The sequence below is a fragment of the Balaenoptera borealis genome, assembly GCF_965194805.1.
Source record: "Balaenoptera borealis genome assembly, chromosome: 2".
Lineage (NCBI taxonomy): Eukaryota > Metazoa > Chordata > Mammalia > Artiodactyla > Balaenopteridae > Balaenoptera > Balaenoptera borealis.
The window spans coordinates 93,553,147-93,579,166 of record NC_138867.1 but is presented as its reverse complement, the minus strand read 5'-3'; the positions used below and the strand labels follow the sequence as shown (position 1 = coordinate 93,579,166).

The window sequence follows — 26,020 nt, the reverse complement described above, 5'->3', positions numbered from 1 at the left end:
AGTTGCAGATTGTTTCACTGAAATTGCCACTTACTGGTCTGTGGTTTAAAAATTCCTTCTAAGTGAGAGCTCAGAAGCCAACTTCACTTCACTGAAAACTACAGATTATACTGGCTTCCTTTAGATATTTACAATATTTCACTGAGCCAGAGAATTTTATTGCTGCAACTAGCACCAATTATCCAACCCAGCCCCACCATTTTGCAAATGAGGAAAATGAGGTTTAAAGGAGGGAAGTGACTTGCCTAAAGTTATACAAGTAGTTAAGGGACAGAAGTGAAATTAGCAACTGCTTTCCTGATTCCTGGTCTATTCAGAAGCTCAGTCGCTATAATTTTATTTCTAAATCCTCTTATGGTACATTGATTGCTTCCAGTGTAAGTTAATTTTTTATAGTGGATAATCTGGAGAAGATAAATTTAAAATACTCATATTTTTGTTTTGCTATTTTTTTCTTTGAAGACCTCTTCCATGTGGACCCCAATTTTTTTTTCCCCTAGGTATTCATTATTTAAAATAGGATCATTAAGGACTTAGAAAATTTTTTGTGGATCTCTACTTTGTTAGCTTTGTCTTGATAACTCTCCCATTCAAATAAAAACAATGTCTGGGGAGTCTGAGTGAGGCCTGGAGCACCAACCTTACACCGTTTAATGCACCATTAAGCCCATCATATCCAGCCCTACCCCCAAATCCTCTCTGCCTTAGCAACAATGAAATGGGTTTCACACAATTGACTCAAGTGAAGTTCTTTGAACGGCTGTTAGGGTGGGAAACTCAACACCCCAGAATAGTGATAACAGAGGTGGTAGTATAACAGCTGTGGGCATTGCACTGCCAGCCACAAGCTGAAATAGTGTGGGTCCAACTCTCAAGTTACCATTACTCTGATTTGGATCTAGGAGCAAAAAGCCTAGAACAGTGAATACCTGATTCAGTGTGAAACTCGGAGATACCCAACCCCCAGTCTAATCAGTAAAACAACATGACCCCTGAAGTCTTCCTATTTGCTAATTCTTCTGGCCTAAATGCCTTTCCCCTGCCAGTGGAAAAGCAAGGGGAAGACAGTGCTGACAAGCAGAGCATTGGATTATACACAGCAACTGGCTATCAAAGGGTAGAGGGAGTCCTCTTGCTATCAAAAGAGGAAGAAGAGAGGTGGGGAGGGGCACAGGGCACAGGGCAGCTACTACTGCTCTGACCTTACCTCTGTCCTGATGAAGTCACGTTTCTAAAACAGCCCCGCAGGACTTCCTGTTTCAGCTCTGACATGTAAAAAGCCATACTCAGAGATTATCTTGACGTGAAGCAGAGCAGGAAATTGAAGTGGGACAGGGAGTTCTCATTGTGTCTCTTGGCAGCAGGGCTGACAACAGTCAGAGGTGGAGGTAGTAATTTTGTGGGAGAGGCTTAAGATAAGTGTTGTGTGTTTTCACATGTCTTTTACAGATTTTCAGTTCGGGCATGAGAAACATTGGGTTGGCGCTTACATTTATTGTTGTCTTGAATGCCAGCCCATCTGGGACAAAGTAGTCTTGTTTGGTTACATCCCACTGGAAAATTAGTTCAATGTCTTTTTCTTCCTCCAGGACACAGATTTTCTTGTAACAATTCATTCATTCACTTGTTTATTCTTTCAACAAACGATTATTTCTATGTACGATACTTGCTAGGTTCTTGGGATATAGGGGTGATTATAGCTGCCTTCATAAAGCTTAAGGTCTTGTGAGGGAAGCGTACAATCAAATAAGTCATGACAATAAAGTGTATTAAGTGTTACAGTAAGGGACGTGAAGGGATGAGTAGCTGAAACACCAATCTTGCCTATGTCCTCATCTAAAAACTGGGCATGATAAAAAGAATATCTACCTTTGGGGCAGGCATGAGAACCAGATGAGATGATGTGGTTAAAGTCTCTGTTAAATGGAATGACTCTTAGTTATACTTCCTAGTCACATCCTCTGTTGAAATCATTTAAATGCTGCCAAGAAAGATTTGTAACAACACTTCTCTTGTTTTAAGAGCCCAGGCTCTGGTTCCATAAGATACAAGAAGCTGGCCTGGCATCATGCACCAAGTGCTAAACAAGGACTTATACCAGCCTCCGTGGATGAGTTACTCCCCGTGAAATCCCTACCCCACTAGGTGTCCATGTTCCAGAGAAGACTGCACAGACAAAGGCAGGAGCCAGCCAAGTGCAAGGCACGGAAGGATGATGTCCTTCAGGTCTGAGCTCACCGTGGACCTGCCCGACCCACCTCCACTCTCCTGGCTTCCTGCCTTTCACTCAACACTTCTCACAGTTGTATTCATCTATTTGTGGGATCATTTTGATCATTTCCCACATCTTCCCTGGTAGATGGTATGCTCTACTAGGACAGAGCCCAGGGCTCTTTTGCTTCCCACTGTGTATGCCACAGCCCCTAGCCTCAGAAGAGTGAATAGTGCTGCTTGATTGATAGTGCCTGAATGAATGACAGAATGCGTGGTACTTACTTTGACTTATTCCCTTAGGAAGGTATCACTTTCTATCTGAACGTTGGTTTCCACTTGACATTTCTCGATAATGAAATCCCTACAGGACTCTTCCTGGAAGGTGCTACAGGCAGGATGAGGCAATGACCCAAAGTGAAAGCTCAGGTTGAAAGGGGTCAGGACAGTCACCCAGGGTGCCTTTCAAGTGCCTACAGCAGGAAATTCTAGAAAGAGTCTCACAGCCACCTCCAGCTGTGAAACATTTCCAGAAACAAGGGAAACACGTCTTTTTGAAAACAAGGTATTTAATGCCCTTTCGTGTTTGGAGAGGAGCTGGGCTCAGCACCCTGCTGTGAGGAGGTTTCTTCCTCAGGGGGTCTTGCCTGAGTTCCCAGTGTGTCCTGCAAAGGAATAGTAAACATGCACCCTCAGCTTCTGGTGTCTATTTTTATGCCCTGGTTGTGTGTAGGGGGAAAGGAGAATATGTTTTGAGTATGTGTGTTTTTTCCCCTGGTGCCTGCTGACTCCCACGAAGGCTGTAAATCCCAAAATCCAAACACAAGAAGCCTATGTCAGGAGGCAATGACCCACCACTTTGGACTCCATTCAACATCTACATGAATAATGTCCTTGGCAAAGAGCAGTTACAGCATCATAGTGGTAAAAATAACAATCATTCTTTCAATTTTCAACTAAATATAACTCCTGATGGCTAAAGTTCTATAAACTAATCAATTTTTTTTGTTCCAACAAAACAGTTTGAAAATAAATGTTACCTCGGGTGTACAAATTCGTTATTACCTGTGACATAAGATACTATGGATTGCCGTATAATTAGTTGTTTTACATCATTATCTTAGAATTTCGAGTGTTCTAAGCTTTCCTATATGGAGTGAAGGGAGACTAGAAGAAATAGGATTTACTGTATGCATTGAAAAAGATAATGACAAAGAGTCTATAGTTAATTTAAAGAGAGAATGAATTTAATAAACAATGGAGAATATTGGAGCCTTGGGTTCAGGTAAACCTTCTGGGGGTAAACCAAATGCTGAAGGGAAATTGAGGTTAGCCAACTGGCTCCCATGTGTTCTTGCAAAGCTCAGGGAGTGACAGCAGCAGCATTGACAAATGAGTGCTTCAATAGACAGTTGCCCAATGAGAACCTGTTACTGAAGAGGAAGCGAAGTGATTTAGGAGACACACTGTAGGGAAAAGGGCACTGAACCAGGAGAAAGAAAGTTAAAATTAGAGCAGATTGGGGAGAGTTGAAAGGCAAAAATTCATACCAATTATGGTTCCCTTTCTAAGCTCATCTAATGAAAAATGAAGATGACTATCATGTCTGCAAGATTTATTCATTCAAGAATATCAGAATCAACTCTACCTTTCCCCTGAAACGGGCAATGTATTCAACCTCTGCCCTACACATTTCAACCAGGAGATAGACTAGGCTAGGTCCCCCATTATACCATTTTGAGCCTCAAGATGTTTTCCTTCGTAGCACTAAATAGGGGTTGTCATGTGAAATCTACATATGTGGTTATTTGATGAAGGTCACTTTCCCCCATTAAACTACAAGTTCCTCAATGACAAAAAAAATTTTTTTTTTTTTTTTTTTTTTTTGCTAACCATTGGTTCCTAGTGTCTGGCACATTGCCTAACACATAGAAGACATCTATTAACTGAATGAATGAACAAATGAATGAATAAAACCTACTTTTCCTTCCCCTTTTTCTCTCTTTTTCAGCTTCCTTTCCTACTTAGTGTTTTCTGTTTTTCCTCTATTTCATTTCATTTTCAGATCAAAATCAAAATTCATATCAACTCTTCCACACATTGGGTTCTTTTGGTCAACAGCCCTGCATAAAGCTAGGAGTAGCCTCTTTTGTCTCCAGACTACTCATATGTCTATCCCATAGAACAAAGATCAGGAACCTTAGAGAGCCCTAAACCAGCAGTCCCCAAGAAAGGTGAAGAACGTGGTGGTTCCAATTACAGACACTGGCACAGAATACTAGGGTTTCAGTTGTACTTGGATAACTTACTGAATGGGTGATCCTCCTTGAGTTGCTTAACCTTTCCAAGTTTTAGTTTCTACAACTGTGAAATGAGGATGGTAATAAAACCAACCACTTTCAAGGGTTATTTTAATGATGAAATGACTTACTATTAACAAACTTAAGACAGTGTCTGGTGCTGGAGAGCACTATAAAGTATCACTTATTATTATCTCTGTGACCTCAAAGCCTAAATGTTGACCTTGTTATATATTTTTGCAACTTGTCCACAATTTGCCCCCCAAAAGTGGACAAAGGAATTAAACGTTAGACCTTTGTCCCCTGCTGCCTGTCATTGCTCATTGGCAGTCTCCTTGCCCAGCTACCCAGGCTGCAGGAATGTCTGCTCTGGATTGGGGGGCCGGAGCTGTGGTCCTGGGGGCTATAGTAGAAGGGGGAAGAACCCTGTCAAAATCAGAGCCCAATAGCCAATTGTTTTTCCAGGGCAGAGCTTTCTTTGTTTCCATTCTTGCCTTTAGGCAACTGTGGTGAAGGCATTCCCTTGGCTCTCCAGAGAGGCAGTCTGTGCCTAGGAACACAGCCTCATCCCAAGTGCTCTCCTCTCTTACAGCCACCTTTCCCAAACACCAGCAGGATCATGTGATTGAATTCCTGTGTCACTGGGGGAAAGGAATGCTTTATAACTTTACTTCCAGCATCCGAATCTTTCTCTCCAAATCTGGAGAGATTAAGGTTTTTGTGACATGCAGCTCAGCAGGCAGAAATGGTCGGGGCCTTGGCAGGGAGGAGAGGTAAGAAGCTGCCCAGAGCAGCTAGGGGCCAGAGTCACTGCACCCAGCAGCCACTGCATGGAAGAGGGCTTTTCTGAGAGAAACAGGAAAGAGTGGATGAACTATGAGCATTTCTGCATTTTGCCCTCCAGGCAACCGAAGAAATCAGGATGACCAGCAGAGTCCTCTGCTGGGGGAAAGCAACTCTTTGCAATCCAGTTTAGAGGGTTGCAGTGGGGAGGAAAATGGAGTCGCCCTAGATGTACTTCTCTTTCTCTAGGATGTGGGAAGGAGTGGGAAAGAGGCAGCACTCCAGCACGGCTCCCAGTGGACGGCCCCTGAGACTTGAAACTGTTCGGATGGATGGGACCAGCGGTGTACACAAAGCCACACTGCAGCTTTCTAATCAAAGGTCTGTGAGATGGAAACTGAGTTGTCAGGGACCCTAGGGGGTGCTTAGAAACCACAAACCAGAAGTGCTGGGGGCTGGTGAATGAGCTGAGATAGCCTGCTTGCAAAATTGCACAGGGAAGAGAAAGCTCACGTTTGGGAGCTGTTCCAAAGGGCCTGTGCCTGGAAAGCGGGTAACCTGAAGCTGTGTGTCCAGGCTCACAAACCCCAGTGCAGAGAGGTCTTGAGGATCATTCTTGTGTATGCTGTGTGGAATCAATGTACACAATTAAACAACCTCCTTTTTCACAATCGAGCCACAAGGCAGGAACTCTGTGTTTCTTAAGGTTGACTCAAAATTTCCACTTTGTGGGAAATGAGAGACAGGGAAGGGAGGGTTTCTCATCATTTTCATCCCCACCTGGTTTCTCTTCTCCAGGCCTGGTTTCAAAACACTTATACATATAATCCTCACCTTAGACATTAACCTGACTTTTAATTTCTTACTGATTTTAATTTTTTTTTTAAGTTTCAATTTAGATAAATCTCTTTCACCAGTTGGATATCTAATGAAAGATGCAAGGTATCTCATGTGGGAACATTTTCTTAATGGTTATACATCTTGGGAGGAAGGAAAAAATACTTAAAATACTGTAAAATTTAACATTGGATTTGTTTTTCCAAAGCTGCAAAATAATTAGAACTCCAAAGGAAAAAAGTCTTGGAGGGATCCTTACCCTTTATTTAAATGGAAAAATAAGTTGATTTCTGAAAGAAAAGTTCTGGAACCCTGGGTGCTACTAATACTACTCTAATGGTGCTGCTAATACCCCAATACTACTTACTATCATTAGTCAATACTATTGTTAATACTACTGTGAAAGTTACCATTGTTAGGCAAATACTCTAAAGCCACACTGATTTATTTCAGCAACCATGTACATTTTGGGCTTCTAGATCTTGTAGGCCAAACACTCTTATTTTAATAATGCATTACATTGATGTAGCATTTTCCAATTTTCACTATGCTTTTAGATACATTATCTCACATTTTTCAAAATGGTCTTCTGAGACAGACAAAGCAAGCATTATCGTTTTTTGTTTTGTTTTTAACTAGCTTATTTCTTGAAAAATACACTCACACACAGGGCAACAAATTCAAGTAGAAGGGCATAAATCGAAAGTTAAGTCCCTCTTAACCTGCCCCCACCTAGTCTCCTCCTGAGATATAACTACTGTTAAGAGTTTCTCTATGTCCTTTTAGAAATTCTGTGTACACACTAGCCCAGTTCTATCCATATGTGTTCTTTAAAGGTGAACTCACACACATGGCAGCAGTCTCTTCCCTGGTTTGTGCCTTGCTTTTTTCAATTAACCAGTGACTTGGAGATCTTCAATAAGAACATGCAAGCTGTGCCTCATTCTTTGTTTGATAATCTATGTAACTGGTCCCCTAGTGATGGGTACTTAGGTTATGCCCAGCGTTTTCTGTTACAAACAGTGCTACAATGAGCAATTTTTTTTTAATTTATTTATTTATTTTTGGCTGTGTTGGGTCTTAGTTTCTGTGCGAGGGCTTTCTCTAGTTGCGGCGAGCGGGGGCCACTCTTCATCGCGGTGCGCGGGCCTCTCACTATCGCAGCCTCTCTTGTTGCGGAGCACAGGCTCCAGACACGCAGGCTCAGTGATTGTGGCTCACGGGCCCAGTTGCTCCGCGGCATGTGGGATCTTCCCAGACCAGGGCTCGAACCCGTGTCCCCTGCATTGGCAGGCAAATTCTCAACCACTGCGCCACCAGGGAAGCCCTACAATGAGCAATATTAGCGAAAACTTGGATAGTTTTTTTTTTTTTTTTTAAACACTATTTTATTTATTTTATTTATTTATGGCTGTGTTGGGTCTTCGTTTCTGTGCGAGGGCCTTCTCTAGTTGCAGCAAGCGGGGGCCACTCTTCATCGCGGTGCGCGGGGCCTCTCATTATCGCGGCCTCTCCTGTTGCGGAGCACAGGCTCCAGACGCGCAGGCTCAGTAATTGTGGCTCACGGGCCTAGTTGCTCCGCGGCATGTGGGATCCTCCCAGACCAGGGCTCGAACCCGTGTCCCCTGCATTGGCAGGCAGACTCTCAACCACTGCGCCACCAGGGAAGCCCTTGGATAGTTCTTACTTGGTGTTTTTCATGTACAGAAAGTCAGTTAATCCTCATAACTATCTTATGACACAGAAACTACCATTAGTTCATTTTAAAGATGAGAAAATAGGCAGAGAGATAAGTAATTTGCCCAAAGTCACACAGCTAGTAAGTGGCTTTGATTTGCATGGATCTGAATCCAGATAGTCTGGCTCTAAGGCCCGAACACAGTGTCCTGCCTCTCATGTTTTCCCTGTGCATTTAGATCCGAAAAGCCAGGCCACACTTCACAGGTGGTGAAACAGACCAGAGGGGTTGGTGCTCACTGCTGCACAGCTGGGTAGTGGCAGAGCCTGAACTAGAAACCAGGTCTCCCAGTTCCCAGATCCTGGCGCATTCCACTACCCTTCGTGACCTGCCAGTGCCTTCAGAATGTTGTCTCTTTGAATTCCTGAGAAGTTCTGAACACTTTAGACATGAATGGAGCATCTACACTTAGAAGTAGTTTAGGAGAAGTGGTTTTAGGAGAGACCTGGGACTGTGATGAAGGAGTTCAATTCTCAGGGTCTTTCTACCACTCAGCTCCCGTACTGGTAGATACGGGATAGATAGATATTGTGTTAAAGCAAATGTTACCACAGAATATCTTTGATATAAACATGTACTTTTTGAGTTGCAAGTTTAGAGATAAATTACATCAAATTTTATTCAATGTTACCACTCATTTTTGGCTATTGCCACAAAAAAGAAATGTATTAAATCATGAAAGTTTAGACTAAAGAGAGTAGGCCCATTTTAACCCTACATGACTACTCATTTACCACAGAGAAAGTGGCAGGGAACCAACATTCTCCCTTGCGGCTTGGGAATGGCACAGCTGCACTCTATATCTGAAACCATCTTCCAAAGTGCTGGGCAGCCCTGGAGAGTTGTGAGCAAAACTATTTTCAGTACCCCTTGAGTTTAAATAGTTCAAGAATCTCCCTCAGATGCTCACACCCCCCCTGGTCTGGCCCCACTTGACTATGAATGCCTTTGATTAAAAGGCTGGAAGCCTCCTCAGAACCATCTAGTTGCATCTTTCATCACCATACGGCCTCACATTGCTTGGTATTTACTGTCTTCCAATCACTTTGCCACTTATACGTTCCTATGACTGCCCCCATGACCACCTTAAGAGGTACTGTGTCTTCACTAGTTCTGTATCCCCTTCACCTAGGCAGGCTTAACCCACAGTGGAAGCTCCACAAATATTTGTTGAATCCTTCCCTGTTTTTCTCTGCTGTCCTTAAATTTCCTCCCACTATTGTCCAACTGTTGCCCGGGAAACCTGAACTCTTCCAGCAGCGATGCAGGCTGATGGAGAACCAGGCTCCCTGCCTTTGCTGCCAAAAGAAGGACTTGAGACAGGTTTCTGGGATACACATTTAGGTTTATAATTTTTCTTCATTCATTTGTCAGTTGTGCACCTACTGTGTGCCAGGTCTAATGCCAGGCACTGGGTGTACAGAGAAGAACATTCTTGTGTGAATGACAGATACAACACCGAATACACAAATATAGAATCACAGCTCCTGGCACACGCACTGAAGGTGCTATGAGAAAGGCTACCAAAGGAGACGTAATTTAGACTGGGAAATCAGGGAAGGCAACTCTGAAGAAGTGATATTTAAGCTGAGACCTAAGGCTGTGGAAGGGATCCAGTTACTCACAAAGGAGGAAGGAGGTGAAGGCCAGCCGAGGGAACAACATATACAAAGTCACCAATGCAAGAAAGCGTTTGGAGTCAGAGACACCTCTGGTGCCCCATGTTACATCCTCTCAGCCCTCCTCTGTTTCAGCCACAGCTATGGTGGACGGTCCCTGACAGCTCAGACTCACATCCATCTGACAGCCACCCACCTCAAGCATCTGAGCATTTTTCTTCTTTCTCTGATAATGGCACAAGTGCAGCCTAGAAATGCCAGGGTATTAATGCTGTCCCCTACTCCCACCCCAGCCAGGCAACCCTCAACTGCGGGGCACAGGAGCTGGTCCACAAATGTCTCAGCCTCCCCTCCTTTAGGTAAACATCACTGGGAGACGTTCTGTACACTTCTCAGGAGGTCCCAGCAAAAGAGAGACATGTTGCTCACCACAGCAATTTCCAAAACTGTGCTCTTTGTTTTTTCCCCTCCTTTTCCTTCTCATTCTTCTCATGCCCTCACTCCTTTTGGATCACTGACCTGCCCCCCACTACCAATTTGCCCCTAAGTCATTTCAAAGGAACTCAATCTAAGATACACACACATTAGAGGAACTGAAAAAAGGTCTTAAAGGGAGTGGGCAAAGAGGAGAGTAAAGCAAGATGAGGCTGGAATTGCAGGATGGGAGCGGACTATGCAGAATTGAGAATGTTATACTCCATGGTTCTGGGTGCAGACTGGGTTTAGTAGATGTGCAAAGCAGGAGGCTCTAACAGTAGTCCAGGCAACAAAATATGGTGGCTTGTACCGTAATGTTGGCAGAGGTGATAAAAGGAGATGGACAGGTTGGGATATGTTTTAAAAGTAGAATGGTCTGTACTTGCTGATGGATTGCGTTAGAGAAAGGAAGGGATCAAGGATGACTTGGCTTGAGCAACTGAATGGATGGTGATAATGTGTAACTGAGAATGGAAGGATGGGCAAAGGAACAAGATTGAGCAGGAAAATCAAGTATAATTTTGTACTCACAAAGTCTGAGATGTCTGTGTGACGTCCAGGGGGAAAACATCAAGTACGCGTTTGTTTACATGAGTCAGGAGCTCAAGGGAGCCGCCAGCAATGTAGATTTGGGATCATCTGTTTATAAACGGTGTTTAAACCAAGGGACTGGATGAGTTCACCGGGAGAAATCAGGTAGGCAGAGAAGACAGGAGGATCCATGATGGAGCCCTGAGGACCTCCATCGTTTAGAATTTAGGTAGAGAAAGAAAAAAAAAAGGCAGCAAATGAAATTAAAAAGTAGCCAGCAGAAATAGAGGAAACTCATGATCCAAGAGAGGAGAGAGTTTCAAGAAGGAAGGGGTGGTCAACTGTTTTGAATGCTGCTCAGAAGTGGGATAATTTGAGGATGTAGAACTATCATCGTCTCTGATATCTTTCATCAGCATTAAATCACAAAAGGCACACACCCTCAGGCCAGGCATCCCAAGTGCAACCAAGCTACTCCTAAAAACCAGCAGATGACTCAAGGCAGAAACTAAATACTTTGTCTGAGAGACGTCTCACTCAGAGATCCTTAGATCTGTGTGCCTCCGTCTGCCCTGGCCTCTCTCTTCCTACCTTGCTTTCCAGTCTGCTGTACTTCTGGCTCTGGTCCAAGTCCTTGAGTTCTTCTAGCCCCAAGGGAACTATTGTATTAGTTTTCTAGAGCACTGTATTAATTTTCTAGGGATGCCATAACAAAATGCAGACTGGATGACTCAAAACAGCAAAAATTTAAACCACTCTGGAGGTTAGAAGTATAAGCACAAGGTGTCAACGGAGATGGTTTCATTCTGAGGCCTCTCCTTGGCTTGTAGCTGGCCATCTTCATCCTTGCCTTCATATGATCTTCCCTCTGTGTGTGTCTGTGTCCTAATCTCTTCTTAGAAGGGCATCAGTCATATTGGATTAGGGCCCACCCTAATAACCTCATTTAACTTTAATTACCTCTTTAAAGACCCTATCTCAAAGTACAGTTGAATTCTGAGGTGCTGGGGATTAGGACACTGACATATGAATTTTGGGGGGACACAGTTCAGCCCATAACAGATATATTATTCTTTCTTCAAGTCTTAGCCATGATTTAAGAATCTCACCACCATAGGCCTACCCTTCCTAGGTCGCGAGGTCACAGATCTATACACTTAGTCAATTTCTAAACTCTCCTCTTGACTTTGTCTTTCTCTTATTTATTGCCTTCCTTTAAAATAAAATTTTTTTTACTTAATACAATTTTTAAAGGTTACTTTCCATTTACAGTTATTACAAGATATTGGCTATATTCCCCATGTTGTACAATACATCCTTGCGCCTATCTTACACCCAACAGTTTGCACCTCCCACTCTCCCACCCCTATATTGCCCCTCCCCCCCCCCCCCACTGATAACCACCAGTTTGTTCTCTATATCTGTGAGTCTGCTTCTTTTTTGGTACATTCGTTAGATTGTTGTATTTTTTTAGATTTCACATATAAGTGATATCATATAGTATTTATCTTCCTTTATCTGACTTATTTCACTTAGCATAATGCCCTCCAAGTCCATTCACACTGCTGCAAATGGCAAAATTTCATTCTTTTTTATGGCTGAGTAGTATTCCATTGTGTGTATATATGTATGTATGTGTGTGTGTGTGTATATATATATATATACCACATCTTCTTTATCCTGTCCTCTGTTGATGGACACTTAGGTTGTTTCCATGTCTTGGCAATTGCAAATAGTGCTGCTATGAACATTGGGGTGCATGTATCTTTTCCAGTTAGAGTTTTATCTGGATATATGCCCAAGAGCAGGATTGCTGGATCATATGGTAGCTCTATTTTTAGTTTTTTGAGGAATCTCCATAATGTTTACCACAGTGGCTGCACCAATTTACATTCCCACCAACAGTGTACGAGGGTTCCCTTTTCTCCACATCCTTGTCAACATTTATTATTTGTAGACTTTTTGATAATGGCTATTCCGACAGGTATGAGGTGATATCTCACTGTGGTTTTGATTTACATTTCCCTGATGATTAGCAATGATGAGCATCTTTTCATGTGCCTGTTGGCCATCTGCATTTCCTCTTTAGCAAAATGTCTATTCAGTTCTGCCCATTTTTTAATCGGGCTGTTTGTTTTTTTGATGTTGAGTTGTATGGGCTGTTTATATATGTTGGATATTAATCCCTTATCGGTCACATCATTTGCAAATATTTTCTCTTGTTCAGTAGGTTGTCTTTTCATTTGTTGATGGTTTCCTTTGCTGTGCAAAAGCTTTTAAGTTTAATTAGGTCCCATTTGTTTATTTTTGTTTGTATTTCCTTTACTTTAGGAGACAGATCCAAAAACATTATTGCTGTGATTTATGTCAAATTGTTGCTCTTTTATGTAGCCTTTAGCTTTCTTTGTTTAGCTGTTGAGCCTTGCTATAATCACTCAGGTTTAAAGTTGCCACTCTGTTGGCATCTGTACACAGTAGTTCATCAGGGATACACAGAGTGGTCCCAGAAAAATTCACTTAGAGACACAGGGTCTTTCTTCACTGAAGTTGAGTGCTCTACACCTTAGGAGGTTAGGTTTCCAGAAGTAGTCCTTCTCTTCTAGCAACTGTTCAGTTTAGATTAGCCAGTGATGGCTAATACTCTAAGATTTTTATTGGTGGTGACAGAAAAAGATTTATTTCATGGCCATCCCCCGAGAAGATATGATCATATAGTTAGAGAAGTTGAAAGGATCCACATCTTGCAGCCAGATTTTCAGGATATTAAGAGACGCTCTCCATCTCCTAAGTCACCCCAAGAACCTTCAAAAGTTGGCCATCCCATAACTCCCTCAAGTTATGTCATTTTTATTAGATCACTCCTGTGTTCAAAAGTTTTCAATGTCTCTTTCTTGCTTATTTCATCTAGTCTTGCTCCTTCTAAAGTCTTTTATAAACCAGCCCTACCATACTACCGTCCATATGATAAAACAAGCTCTCCACTGATGCAGCCCTTTCTTCTCATGGTTATGGAAGTTGACCTTGCCTCTTTCCACCTGCCCTGTTGTCCTTACTTGGAACACCATCCTCAGTGCAGGCCCTACCCCTTCCTGGAGCCCTGCCTACCAGTATATGCCAGGCTTCACATTATTCTCTTCAAAATCCCAGAGCCCTTGACATCCATCCATAATTCAGCCTTTTACCTCAACTTGACTTTCTTTCTGTTTCCTTTTTTATTGAATTATAATTGATTTACAATATTGTACAATATTGTGTTAGTTTCAGGTTTACAGCAAAGTGATTCAGTTATTTTTTTTCAGATTATTTTCCATTACAGGTTATTACAAGATATTGAATATAGTTCCCTGTGCTTTATAGTAAATCCTTGTTGCTTATCTATTTTGTGTATAGTAGTTTGTATCTCTTCATTCCATTCTCCTAATTTGTCCCTTTCCCTCTCCCCTTTGGTAGCCATAAGTTCGTTTTCTATGTCTGTGAGTTTGTTTCTAAGTGTACATTCATTTGTATTATTTTTTAGACTCCACATGTAAGTGATATATATTTGCCTTTCTCTGTCTGACTAATCTCACTAAGTATACCTCACCTTGATTTTTAATCTCATTCTGTACATTAGTCTAAACTCTCCATCCAAATGATAAAGTCCTCTCTAGTCTCACCACCTGCCCACTGACCTAGGTCAAGCCCTATAATGTCTCACCAGAATGATTTCAATAGCACTTAAATGGTCTGATACAGTACCTCCTCTACTTAGAAGTCCTTCACAGGCTCTCAGGATGAAGTTCATGCCCTTAACCAACACACACAACCTCTCATGCTCCAGACTCACTGGCCTTCTGGCTTCATCTCCCAGCTTTCTCCTCCCTCACCATCACACACAACTTCAACCCAGTCACACAGAGCCCCTTGTTCCCTGAACCTGTCATCCTGATTCGTACCTCTCATGTGCCATTACCTGGAATGTGCTTCCATGCCTCATTCACCTACCAATCCCCATTCATTTTTCAGACTTAGCTAGAGGGAAACTTCCTCCAGGAAGTCTTCCCTCATTTATTTATTTATTTATTTATTTATTTATTTATTTATTTATTTATTTATTTATTTATATTATTTTTAGTTATTGAGTTTAGAGATTCTTTTTTTTTTTTGCAGTTTTTAAAAATCGAAGTATAGTTAATATACAATGTTGTGTTATTTCCAAGTGTATGGCAAAGTGATTCAGTTACACACACACACACACACACACACACACACACACATTCTTTTTCAGATTTTTTTCCATTATAGGTTATTACAAGGTATAGTTCCCTGTACAAGACACAGATATATACAAGATATAGTTCCCTGTGTTATACAGTAGACCCTTGTTGTTTACCTATTTTGTATAGAGTAGTGTGTATATGTTCATCCCAACCTCGTAATTTATCTCCCTGCCCCCACCCAGTCTTCCCTCATTTAGATGGCCCTGTCCATGCTTCCACAGCACCCTATTCCTACCACTCTCAGCACTTCTTGGGCTGTTCTGTAAGCACTGCTTCACTTTAGCAGCAGAGGGTATGTCTTTTTTGTATTGGTATCCCTAGTGCCCAACATTACAACTGGCACACAATAATAATAAAATATCCCACAAACATTTGTTCAATGACTGGAAGAAGTTACTATTGGTTTCCTGCCTGCTATTTCTCCTTCTTCTCGTTTATCCTACATATCGGTGCCATAGTAACCTTCCTATCAGAACAGATACCTTATATCTTCCCTACCCCCAAAGCCACTGATGGCTCATCATGGCTAACAAAATCCATCCTCTTCGATTTAGAATTCAAGATCCTTGGCAATCTGATCCCTACTCTGCATATAACCCAGTTCTACTTGCTGTTTTGTAAGAATGTCTCCTTTGCTTTCCAAACCCTGGTTACTGACTCAAACCTGAATGGCCAGCCTGGAGTGATGTCCTTTTGTTTCCCCTCCTATGTTCTTCTATCAATGCTCAACCCATTCTCCAAGCCTCAGGTCAAATCTCATCTCCTCTATAAAAACATTCCCAAATTCCCCCTCTGCCTGAGTCATAATTAATTTTTCTCCTCTTCTACTTTTATATACTTTTGGTATCTAATTATAGTATTCATTGCTGTTTGCTTTATATTAGGGGAGTGTGTGTGTGTGTGTGTGTGTGTGTGTGTGTGTTCCCCACTAGATCATGAACTCCTAGATGATACAGTCCCCATGGTACCTAGGATATAGTGCATGCTCAGTAAATGTACTAAACTAAACCTTTTTGTTAGAAGCCCTGAGTGCCAGTCTGGCTTCTATTCCAGGCTTGGCTGCTTATAACCTTGGGCAGGTCCCTTAACTTCTTTTGGCCTCCCTTGCTTCATCTCTAAAACAAGATTAATCATATCAGGGATGCTGTGAAAATTAATTATTTATCATTTTGCAAGTGCCTTGAGATCCTTAGAGATTGGCATTTCTATTTTTGTGGCATCCTTCTCACTAGAGCTTGCAGTTCTTTTAAAAGAAACAAGCAAAGGAGAGGCATGGACTGTTCAAAGAACAGTTTTTTCAGAATCTGAAATAATTACACCCTGTATTTCAGACAAGGTCATCTTTTACCCTTTGTAGCAAATGATGGAGTCTTGAAGAAACCTATTTTTCCTACCAGTGACTTTAAAGTGATTACAGTATTTATGTAGACTTTTAAAAAGATGAGTAAGGATTCTATCATGCAGAGTACAGAGATTTTCCTGAGGGAAGAAATAGATGAAGTAAACTTTTAAAACACTCCAAATGTAAATGACCTTTACAGAAACAAGTCACCTGTTATATGTCCTGGTCAAGGCTAGCAGTAGAAACACTTACTTGAGTGACTTGTTCATTTCAAGACACTCAAGGTATACCCAAAGTCAAGGGCAAAGGGAGCAACGTCACTGATGTAATAACTCTTGTTTCATACACATTAACTCAATCCTCACAATACTCTCATGAGACACTCAGAGCAGGTCTTACTAAACCCATTTTATGGTTGAGGAAATTGCAAGCCACTGTGGTTATGCAACTTGTCCAAGGCCACCCCATAAGCAGCAGAGCCAGGACTCAGTTCAATCTTTTGACTCAAGTTCAGGGCTCCTCCCACTCACCTCACTATATCTCAGCCCAGTGCTCTGAGCACTGTGCATAGGTAAAGGATAAGATGAAGGTGAAGGATAAGATGGGAGGGCAAAGAGAATGGGGTACTTCAGAGAACTTCCTATGCACGTCCCTCCCCACACCCAGGTCCCTTAACCACTCCGCCCTTGTAGCAGGAGTCAGGTCACAGCATGAAATGGGGCATAAGAAAATGAGCGGCAGGTTATTTCTAAAAAGATAAAAGACCTCACCTCTCCCAAAGCCAGGGGCTAACAAAGCCAGAGCTGAGGCTGCACACCGACTGCCCATGCCCCGAGCTGCTCACACACCCACCGTGGCCATCACCCTGCCCAGGTCTTCACTCTTGTCTCCCACTCATCACAGCGTACCCAGGCTCCTCCACGGAGGTTTCTGCTGTAGTCCATAGCAGACCTGAATTTAGAATCTTGCTCTTCCAAATGTTGTCCCTGGACCAATAGTATCAGCATGATCTGGGAGCTTGTTAAGAATGCAGAGCCTCAGGCCTCACCCTAAACCTACCTAAGCTCTGTCCTTGGCTTCTCTTGGTGATGATTTCTGACTCGTGGCCCTGGCAATCTCTGGAAAACATCTAATTTCTCTGACCCAGATTTTACCCCACCCCTATCCCCAACTCCTTCCCCTGTGTCATCCCTACCCAGCCTGGACACACTGACCAAACCACTTTCTAGCACTCTCATGCTGGGGATGTGGCAATGAACAAACATTCCCTACCCTTATGGAGCTTACATTCCAGAGGAGGGAGATAGACTGATAAAAAAAAATTAGGTAAAAAATGAAAAAGACTACAAAAACAAACCTAGCCTTCGGCAAGGTCACTTCTACTCAAGCACCAAGGTCAGGGCTGGGTCCTCTGGATAGAGATCTATCGCCTCTGGTCCGATGTACACCTCCGCCCCCTCTCTGCTTGCCAAGAGATGATAAAGACCTTGCTGACTCCAATGCTAAAACCTGGCATAAGAGATCGGTGCTCAGCAGTTCCCAGGGCGGATGGAAGCAGTTTGACCTGGCCCAGCAACTGGCCCTTCTCCAAATGTAATTCCTTCTGGAGATAGTCACATTTTTAAAGTTAACCACATGCACATCTGTAATGTAACCTGTGGTGCTTATTACCTTTTTTAATGAATGGGGTGTAACAGATCAGTTTTATAGACAGACCTAATAAGCAGGCCTACTTATTTTTTCCAGTTGTAAGACTGCTGCACAGCCTGATTTGCTGCTTCCCTTAGGTCATTTCCACACTCAGAGAGTCACAGACATGGGAGGAGGATGCAGGCTGTCATTTCTTAAGAGCCAAAGGTGACAGCAGCCTCAGCCCCTGAGATGCCGCCTGGTTGGTTTGATTTCTAAATTGGGACTTATCAGACTTCATTTTTTTAGAAGTGTTATTATCATTATTTTTGTTCAGACAAAATAATCAACTCTCAACTAATTTGGAGATTTTCTATCAAGAGAGAAGAAAAGCAGACTATAGTGAAATGGGGTTGAGCTGGAAAGGAAAGGAAGCAGAGGGAGTTTTTCAGCAGTAGGGGTGCAGTCTCAGCTCAGACGCCTCCCTTCAGCCAGAATGAAAGAATGGTCTCTTTCTCTCTCCTTCATAACCCAGCCCAGTTTACTTTTTGAAATTCTGTAGTGTTTACAGAAATCCACCCAGGCATACGTAGTTATATTTCTTTCTTCCGGAAAGATTTTGATTTCACAGTTTCAAAAAGTTTACCTATAATGTCTCAGCCTAAAGGAAATAATTGTTTACATTCCTTTAGTTCTCCTAATCTTTTTCCACATATACACATACTTTTCACATGATTTGTATCATAGAGTATGTATGATTTTGTGTTTCTAATGGAGATTTTTTCTTCAAGTCATCAAGGTTGGCTTGAGACCCTATTCTCTAATTCTTACGTTTCAAAATAGAAGATTTTTATTTTAAAGTGGTTTAAGTTATTATAAAAACTGAGTTGCAAGAGTTGCTTCAAGTGGAATATCTGTTTTATTTAGTTTCTGTGTGAAGAGAGTCTACCATAAATTCATGAAATCATAATCTCCCTAGTTGTCTGATTCCACACTTTGTTCCATGTCCTTCATGCAATATTTCTAAGAAAGAAGTGCCACTGTGAACTTTATAGGAGAAAAGTACTTCTTAGAGATTTCAAACAGAGAAGATTGAGACTATGAACCTCGTGATACAGAAGAGCAATCAATTCCAATCAGCTTGAAGCAGAGGGAAGACAGTAGCGGTGCTGGTGACTGAAGGATCTGACATTCCAGAGGATCCAAGAGGAGTTTTAGAAGCAGGTAGAAAAAAGCGAAGAGATTCTTGGAGATGGCATCAAAGCCTTCCCTTGTCTAGAACTTGTTAGAGTACCTCTGTCAACTAAAAGTATTAACCTCCTACCTTGTTCTCTTTATAGATAAAATGTGAAGGGAAAAGACATACTGAACAGCTTCCGCCTTCACTGTTGTCCAAGAAATAAAGTGACAAAAGATTCCCTAGGTCCCCTATGACTTACGTACAACAGAAAGGAGTAAAAAGCAAAGTTTAACATATTATGCCACGTTCAAGACAAAAGAGTTAACTTCAAAGGTGTTTAACATGGTGAATTTAAATTGCATATTTAAAAAAAGGAGAGCAAAAAATAGTTTAAAATCCAGCCCCCGGCTTCCCTGGTGGCGCAGTGGTTAAGAATCCGCCTGCCAATGCAGGGAACACGGGTTCGAGCCCTGGTCCAGGAAGATCCCACATACTGCAGAGCAACTAAGCCCGTGCGCCACAGCTACTGAGCCTGTGCTCTAGAGCCCGCGAGCTACAACTACTGAGCGCATGTGCTGCAACTACTGAAACCGTGTGCCACAACTACTGAAGCCCGTGCGCCTAGAGCCCATGCTCTGCAACAAGAGAAGCCACCGCATTGAGAAGCCCATGCACCGCAAGGAAGAGTAGCCCCCGCTCGCCGCAACTAGAGAAAGCCCGCATGCAGCAACGAAGACCCAACACAGCCAAAAATAAATAAATAAAGTAAATTTTTAAAAATTAAAAAAAAAAGCCAGCTCCAAATTTACCAAAAAGAACCTAACTAGGAAATGGAAAATCCTAATCAATTCTATTATTTATCTCTTGCTGCTTAACAAATCACTCCCAAACTCGGCGGCTTAAAACGACATTTTTTTTCAGTGTTGGGGAGTCAAGAATCTGGAAACAGCTTAGCTGGGTGGTTGTGGCTCCAGTTTTCCCATAAAAAGACTTGCCTGGGGATGGAGGATCCTCTTCCAAACTCACTCATACGCTCTTGTCCAGAGGCTTCAGTTCCTTGCTGGCTGTTCACAGAATCATCGTGTGGCTTTGTCCATCGGGCTGCTGAGTGTGCTCACGATAGGGTAGTTGGCTTTCCTCCGAGCGAATGTTGAGAGGGAGAGAGGAGCGAGGAGAAAGGATGCCTTTCATGACCTAATCACATACCTTCACTTCCACCATATTCTATTCATTAGAAGACAATTCAGCCTACACTCCAGGGGAGGGGAATGCGCCTCTGCCTTTTAGGGAGAGGATATCAAAGAATTTGTGGATATATTTTTGAACCGAAGCACAACAAACTTCTAAAACTGGGCAGTTGGAAGGCTGTGTGGGCAGTATGGAGGGCTTAGGAGGGGCACCAGCTTCAAGAACAGAGCATAGAAGCTAGATACACAGGAAAGCTCAGCTCCTAACCTCACTCCACTCCCAGAAACTGTAGAAGATAGGCAACAAAATCCTGAGGATTCTCACCAATCTGAAGAGAAATATATTGAGTACATATGTATATCTCTTTCATCTTCTGACTGAGGATGCGTGGAAATGGACATGGAGAGAAAGGAAAAAAATAGAGAACAGGGCAGTCAATGGTGTTGACTCTCTCTGGAAAACATGAAGGATTCGAGTTCCAGGGTGAATTGGGGAAAAAATCCCAAACCAAAGGTATCTATCGACACTGTCGGGGCTCTGCCCACACCCGCTCGGCATTCACAGTTGCCATGTTTGCTTTTCAGGTTTCCAATCGCTAGCACCTACAACTCTCTGAGCGTTTTGATTTGTTTTTGACCAGCTGAGCCCACATGACCTCTTGTGGGGCAGAGAGAAGTGCTGGGGAGGTAATGCCTCCTTCCAGTAAAGCTCAGTCAGTGACTGACAACCAGGGGTAAATATCCAGTTCCTCTGTTCTCAATTATGCTGACTCTGCTATGTGTTCTACACTGTCTCCCAGAGTTCCTATTGCCCACACAAGTACCCTACTCGAACCACACCATTTACTGCCTTCCTCCCCTACCCTCCCTCACTTTTTCTCCCCCTACCAGTGCTTCTTGGGATCACCTCCCAAATAAACCACTTCCACTCATTTCCTTCCCTCAGGTTCTGCTTCTGTGGAAACACAACATACAGACCACTGAAAAGAATGGAATATACAGCTATATATATATATCACCTATATGTATACATATATCCCCATATCCCCTCCCTCTGGCCTCTCCCTCCCACCCTCCCTATCCCACCCCTCTAGGTGGTCACAAAGCTCTGAGCTGATCTCCCTGTGCTATGCACCTGCTTCTCACTAGCTACCTGTTTTACATTTGGTAGTGTATATATGTCCATGCCACTGTCTCATTTCATCCCAGCTTACCCTTCCCACTCCCCCTGTCCTCAAGTTCATTCTCTACATCTGCATCTTTATTCCTGTCCTGCCCCTAGGTTCATCAGAACCATTTTTTTTTAAGATTCCATATATATGTGTTAGCATACGGTATTTGTTTTTCTCTTTCTGACTTACTTCACTCTGCATGACAGACTCTAGGTCCATCCACCTCACTACAAATAACTCAATTTTGTTTCTTTTTATGGCTGAGTAACATTCCATTGTATATATGTGCCACATCTTCTTTATCCATTCATCTGTCCATAGACACTTAGGTTGCTTCCATGTCCTGGCTATTGTAAATAGAGCTGCAATGAACATTGGGGTGCAGGATTCTTTTCGAATTATGGTTTTCTCAGGGTATATGCCCAGTAGTGGGATTGCTGGGTCGTATGGTAGTTCTATTTTTAGTTTTTTAAGGAACCTCCATACTGTTCTCCATAGTGGCTGTATCAATTTACGTTCCCACCAACAGTGCAAGAGGGTTCCCTTTTCTCCACACCCTCTCCAGCATTTATTGTTTCTAGATATTTTGATGATGGCCATTCTGACTAGTGTGAGATGATATTTCATTGTAGTTTTGATTTGCATTTCTCTAATGATTAATGATGTTGAGCATTCTTTCATGTGTTTCTTGGCAATCTGTATATCTTCTTTGGAGAAATGTCTATTTAGATCTTCTGCCCATTTTTGGATTGGGTTTTTTGTTTTTTTGATATTGAGCTGCATGAGCTGCTTGTAAATTTTGGAGATTAATCCTTTGTCAGTTGCTTCATTTGCAAATATTTTCTCCCACTCTGAGGGTTGTCTTTTCGTCTTGTTTATGGTTTCCTTTGCTGTGCAAAAGCTTTGAAGTTTCATTGGGTCCCATTTTTTTACTTTTGTTTTTATTTCCATTTCTCTAGGAGGTGTGTGGGTCAAAAAGGATCTTGCTGTGATTTATGTCATAGAGTGTTCTGCCTATGTTTTCCTCTAAGAGTTTGATAGTGTCTGGCCTTACATTTAGGTCTTTAATCCATTTTGAGTTGATTTTTGTGTACGGTGTTAGGGAGTGTTCTAATTTCATTCTTTTACATGTAGCTGTCCAGTTTTCCCAGCACCACTTATTGAAGAGGCTGTCTTTTCTCCACTGTATATTCTTGCCTCCTTTATCAAAGATAAGGTGACCATATGTGCATGGGTTTAACTCTGGGCTTTCTATCCTTTTCCATTTATCTATATTTCTGTTTTTGTGCCAGTACCATACTGTCTTGATTACTGTAGCTTTGTAGTATAGTCTGAAGTCCAGGAACCTGATTCCTCCAGCTCCATTTTTCTTTCTCCAGATTGCTTTGGCTATTCGGGGTCTTTTGTGTTTCCATACAGATTGTGAAATTTTTTGTTCTATTTCTGTGAAAAATGCCAGTGGTAGTTTGATAGGGATTGCACTGAATTTGTAGATTGCTTTGGGTAGTGTAGTCATTTTCACAATGTTGATTCTTCCAATCCAAGAACATGGCATATCTCTCCATCTGTTGGTATCGTCTTTAATTTCCTTCATCAGTGTCTTATAGTTTTCTGCATACAGGTCTTTTGTCTCCTTAGGTAGGTTTGTTCCTAGGTATTTTATTCTTTTTGTTGCAATGGTAAATGGGAATGTTTCCTTAATTTCACTTTCAGATTTTTCATCATTAGTGTATAGGAAGGCAAGAGATTTCTGTGCATTAATTTTGTATCCTGCTACTTTACAAAATTCACTGATTCGCTCTAGTAGTTTTCTAGTAGCATCTTTAGGATTCTCTATGTATAGTATCATGTCATCTGCAAACAGTGACAGCTTTACTTCTTTTCCGATTTGGATTCCTTTTATTTCTTTTTCTTCTCTGATTGCTATGGCTAAAACTTCCAAAACAATGTTGAATAATAGTAGTGAGAGTGGGCAACCATGTCTTGTTCTTGATCTTAGTGGAAATGGTTTCAATTTTTCACCATTAAGGACGATGTTGGCTGTGGGTTTGTTATATATGGCCTTTATTATGTTGAGGTAGTTTCCCTCTATGACCACTTTCTGGAGAGTTTTTATCATAAATCGGTGTTGAATTTTGTCGAAAGCTTTTTCTGCATCTATTGAGATTATCATGTGGTTTTTATCCTTCAATTTGTAAATATGGTGTATCACATTTATTGATTTGCATATATTGAAGAATCCTTGCATTCCTGAGATAAACCCCACTTGATCATGGTGTGTGATCCTTTTAATGTGCTGTTGGATTCTGTTTGCTAGTATTTTGTTGAGGACTTTTGCATCTATGTTCATCAGTGATATTGGCCTGTAGTTTTCTTTTTTGGTGACATCTTTGTCTGGTTTTGGTATCAGGGTGATGGTGGCCTTGTAGATCAAGTTTGGGAGTGTTCCTACCTCTGCTGTATTTTGGAAGAGTTTGAGAAGATTAGATGTTAGCTCTTCTCTAAATGTTTGATAGAATTCGCCTGTGAAGCCATCTGGTCCTGGGGTTTTGTTTGTTGGAAGATTTTTAATCACAGTTTCAATTTCAGTGCTTGTGATTGGTCTGTTCATATTTTCTATTTCTTCCTGGTTCAGTCTTGGAGGGTTGTGCTTTTCTAAGAATTTGTGCATTTCTTCCACGTTGTCCATTATATTGGCATAGAGTTGCGTGTCGTAATCTCTCATGATCCTTTGTATTTCTGCAGGGTCAGTTGTTACTCCTCCTTTTTCATTTCTAATTCTGTTGATATGATTCTTCTCCCTTTTTTTCTTGATGAGTCTGGCTAATGTTTTATCAATTTTGTTTATCTTCTCAAAGAACCAGCTTTTAGTTTTATTGATCTTTACTATTGTTTCCTTCATTTCTTTTTCATTTATTTCTGATCTGATCTTTATGATTTCTTTCCTTCTGCTAACTTTGGGTTTTTTTGGTTTTTCTTTCCTAATTGCTTTAGGTGGAAGGTTAGGTTGTTTATTTGAGATTTTTCTTGTTTCTTGAGGTAGGATTGTATTGCTATAAAGTTCCCTCTTAGAACTGCTTTTGCTGCATCCCATAGGTTTTGGGTCATCATGTTTTTCATTGTCATTTGTTTCTAGGTATTTTTTGATTTCCTTTTTGATTTCTTCAGTGATCTCTTGGTTATTTAGTAGTGTATTGTTTAGCCTCCATGTGTTTGTATTTTTTACAGTTTTTTTCCTGTAATTGATATCTAGTCTCATAGCATTGTGATCAGAAAAGATACTTGATATGATTTCAATTTTCTTAAATTTACCAAGGCTTGATTTGTGACCCAAGATATGGTCTATCCTGGAGAATGTTTCATGAGCCCTTGAGAAGAAAGTGTATTCTGTTGTTTTTGGATGGAATGTCCTATAAATATCAGTGAAGTCCATCTTGTTTAATGTGTCATTTAAAGCTTGTGTTTCCTTATTTATTTTCGTTTTGGCTGATCTGTCCATTGGTGAAAATGGGGTGGTAAAGTCCCCTACTATTATTGTGTTACTGTTGATTTCCTCTTTTATGGCTGTTAACATTTGCCTTATGTACTGAGGTGCACCTAAGTTGGGTGCATAAATATTTGCAATCATTATATCTTCTTCTTGGATTGATCCCTTGATCATTATGTAGTGTCCTTCTTTGTCTCTTGTAATAGTCTTTATTTTAAAGTCTGTTTTGTCTGATATGAGAATTACTACTCCAGCTTTCTTTTGATTTCCATTTGCATGGAATATCTTTTTCCATCCCCTCCCTTTCAGTTTGTATGTGTCCTTAGGTCTGAAGTGGGTCTCTTGTAGACAGCATATATATGGGTCTTGTTTTTGTATCCATTCAGCCAGTCTATGTCTTCCAGTTGGAGCATTTAATCCATTTACATTTAAGGTAATTATCGATATGTATGTTCCTATTACCATTTTGTTAATTGTTTTCAGTTTGTTATTGTAGGTCTTTTCCTTCTCTTGTGTTTCCTGCCTAGAGAAGTTCCTTTAGCCTTTGTTGTAAAGCTGGTTTGGTGGTGCTGACCTCTCTCAGCTTTTGCTTGTCTGTAAAGGTTTTAATTTCTCTGTCGAATCTGAATGAGATCCTTGCTGGGTAGAGTAATCTTGGTTGTAGTTTCTTCCCTTTCATCACTTTAAATATGTCCTGCCACTCCCTTCTGGCTTGCAGATTTTCTGCTGAAAGATCAGCTGTTAACCTTATGGGGATTCCCTTGTATGTTATTTGTTGCTTTTCCCTTGCTGCTTTTAATATATTTTCTTTGTATTTAATTTTTGATAGTTTGATTAATATGCATCTTGGCATGTTTCTCTTTGGGTTTACCCTGTATGGTACTCTCTGTGCTTCCTGAATTTGATTGACTATTTCCTTTCCCATGTTAGGGAAGCTTTCGACTATAATCTTTTCAGATATTTTCTCAGACCCTTTCTTTTTCTCTTCTTCTTCTGGGATCCCTATGATTTGAATGTTGGTGCGTTTAATGTTGTCCCAGAGGTCTCTGAGACTGTCCTCAATTCTTTTCATTCTTTTTTCTTTATTCTGTTCCTTGGCAGTTATTTCCACGATTTTATCTTCCAGGTCACTTATCCGTTCTTCTGCCTCAGTTATTCTGCTACTGATTCCTTTTAGAGTATCTTTAATTTCAGTAATTGTGTTGTCCATCACTGTTTGTTTGCTCTTTAGTTCTTCTAGATCCTTGTTAAATGTTTCTTGTATAGTC

The 26,020-nt window shown here is 41.4% G+C and overlaps 1 protein-coding gene across 8 annotated transcripts in view; it reads left to right on the top strand.

Annotated features, from left to right (window-relative positions):
• LOC309622501 (uncharacterized protein) overlaps positions 1–26,020 on the top strand; it is a 152,293-nt gene that overhangs the window by 98,400 nt on the left and 27,873 nt on the right. The window contains exon 4 of one of the 8 annotated variants that reach the window (XR_014240919.1): positions 20,679–20,827. The exons of the other annotated variants lie outside the window; for them this stretch is intronic. The gene's annotated coding sequence lies outside the window, so the exon portion shown is untranslated. The remainder of the gene's footprint in view (positions 1–20,678; positions 20,828–26,020) is intronic. 8 annotated transcript variants of the gene reach the window in all.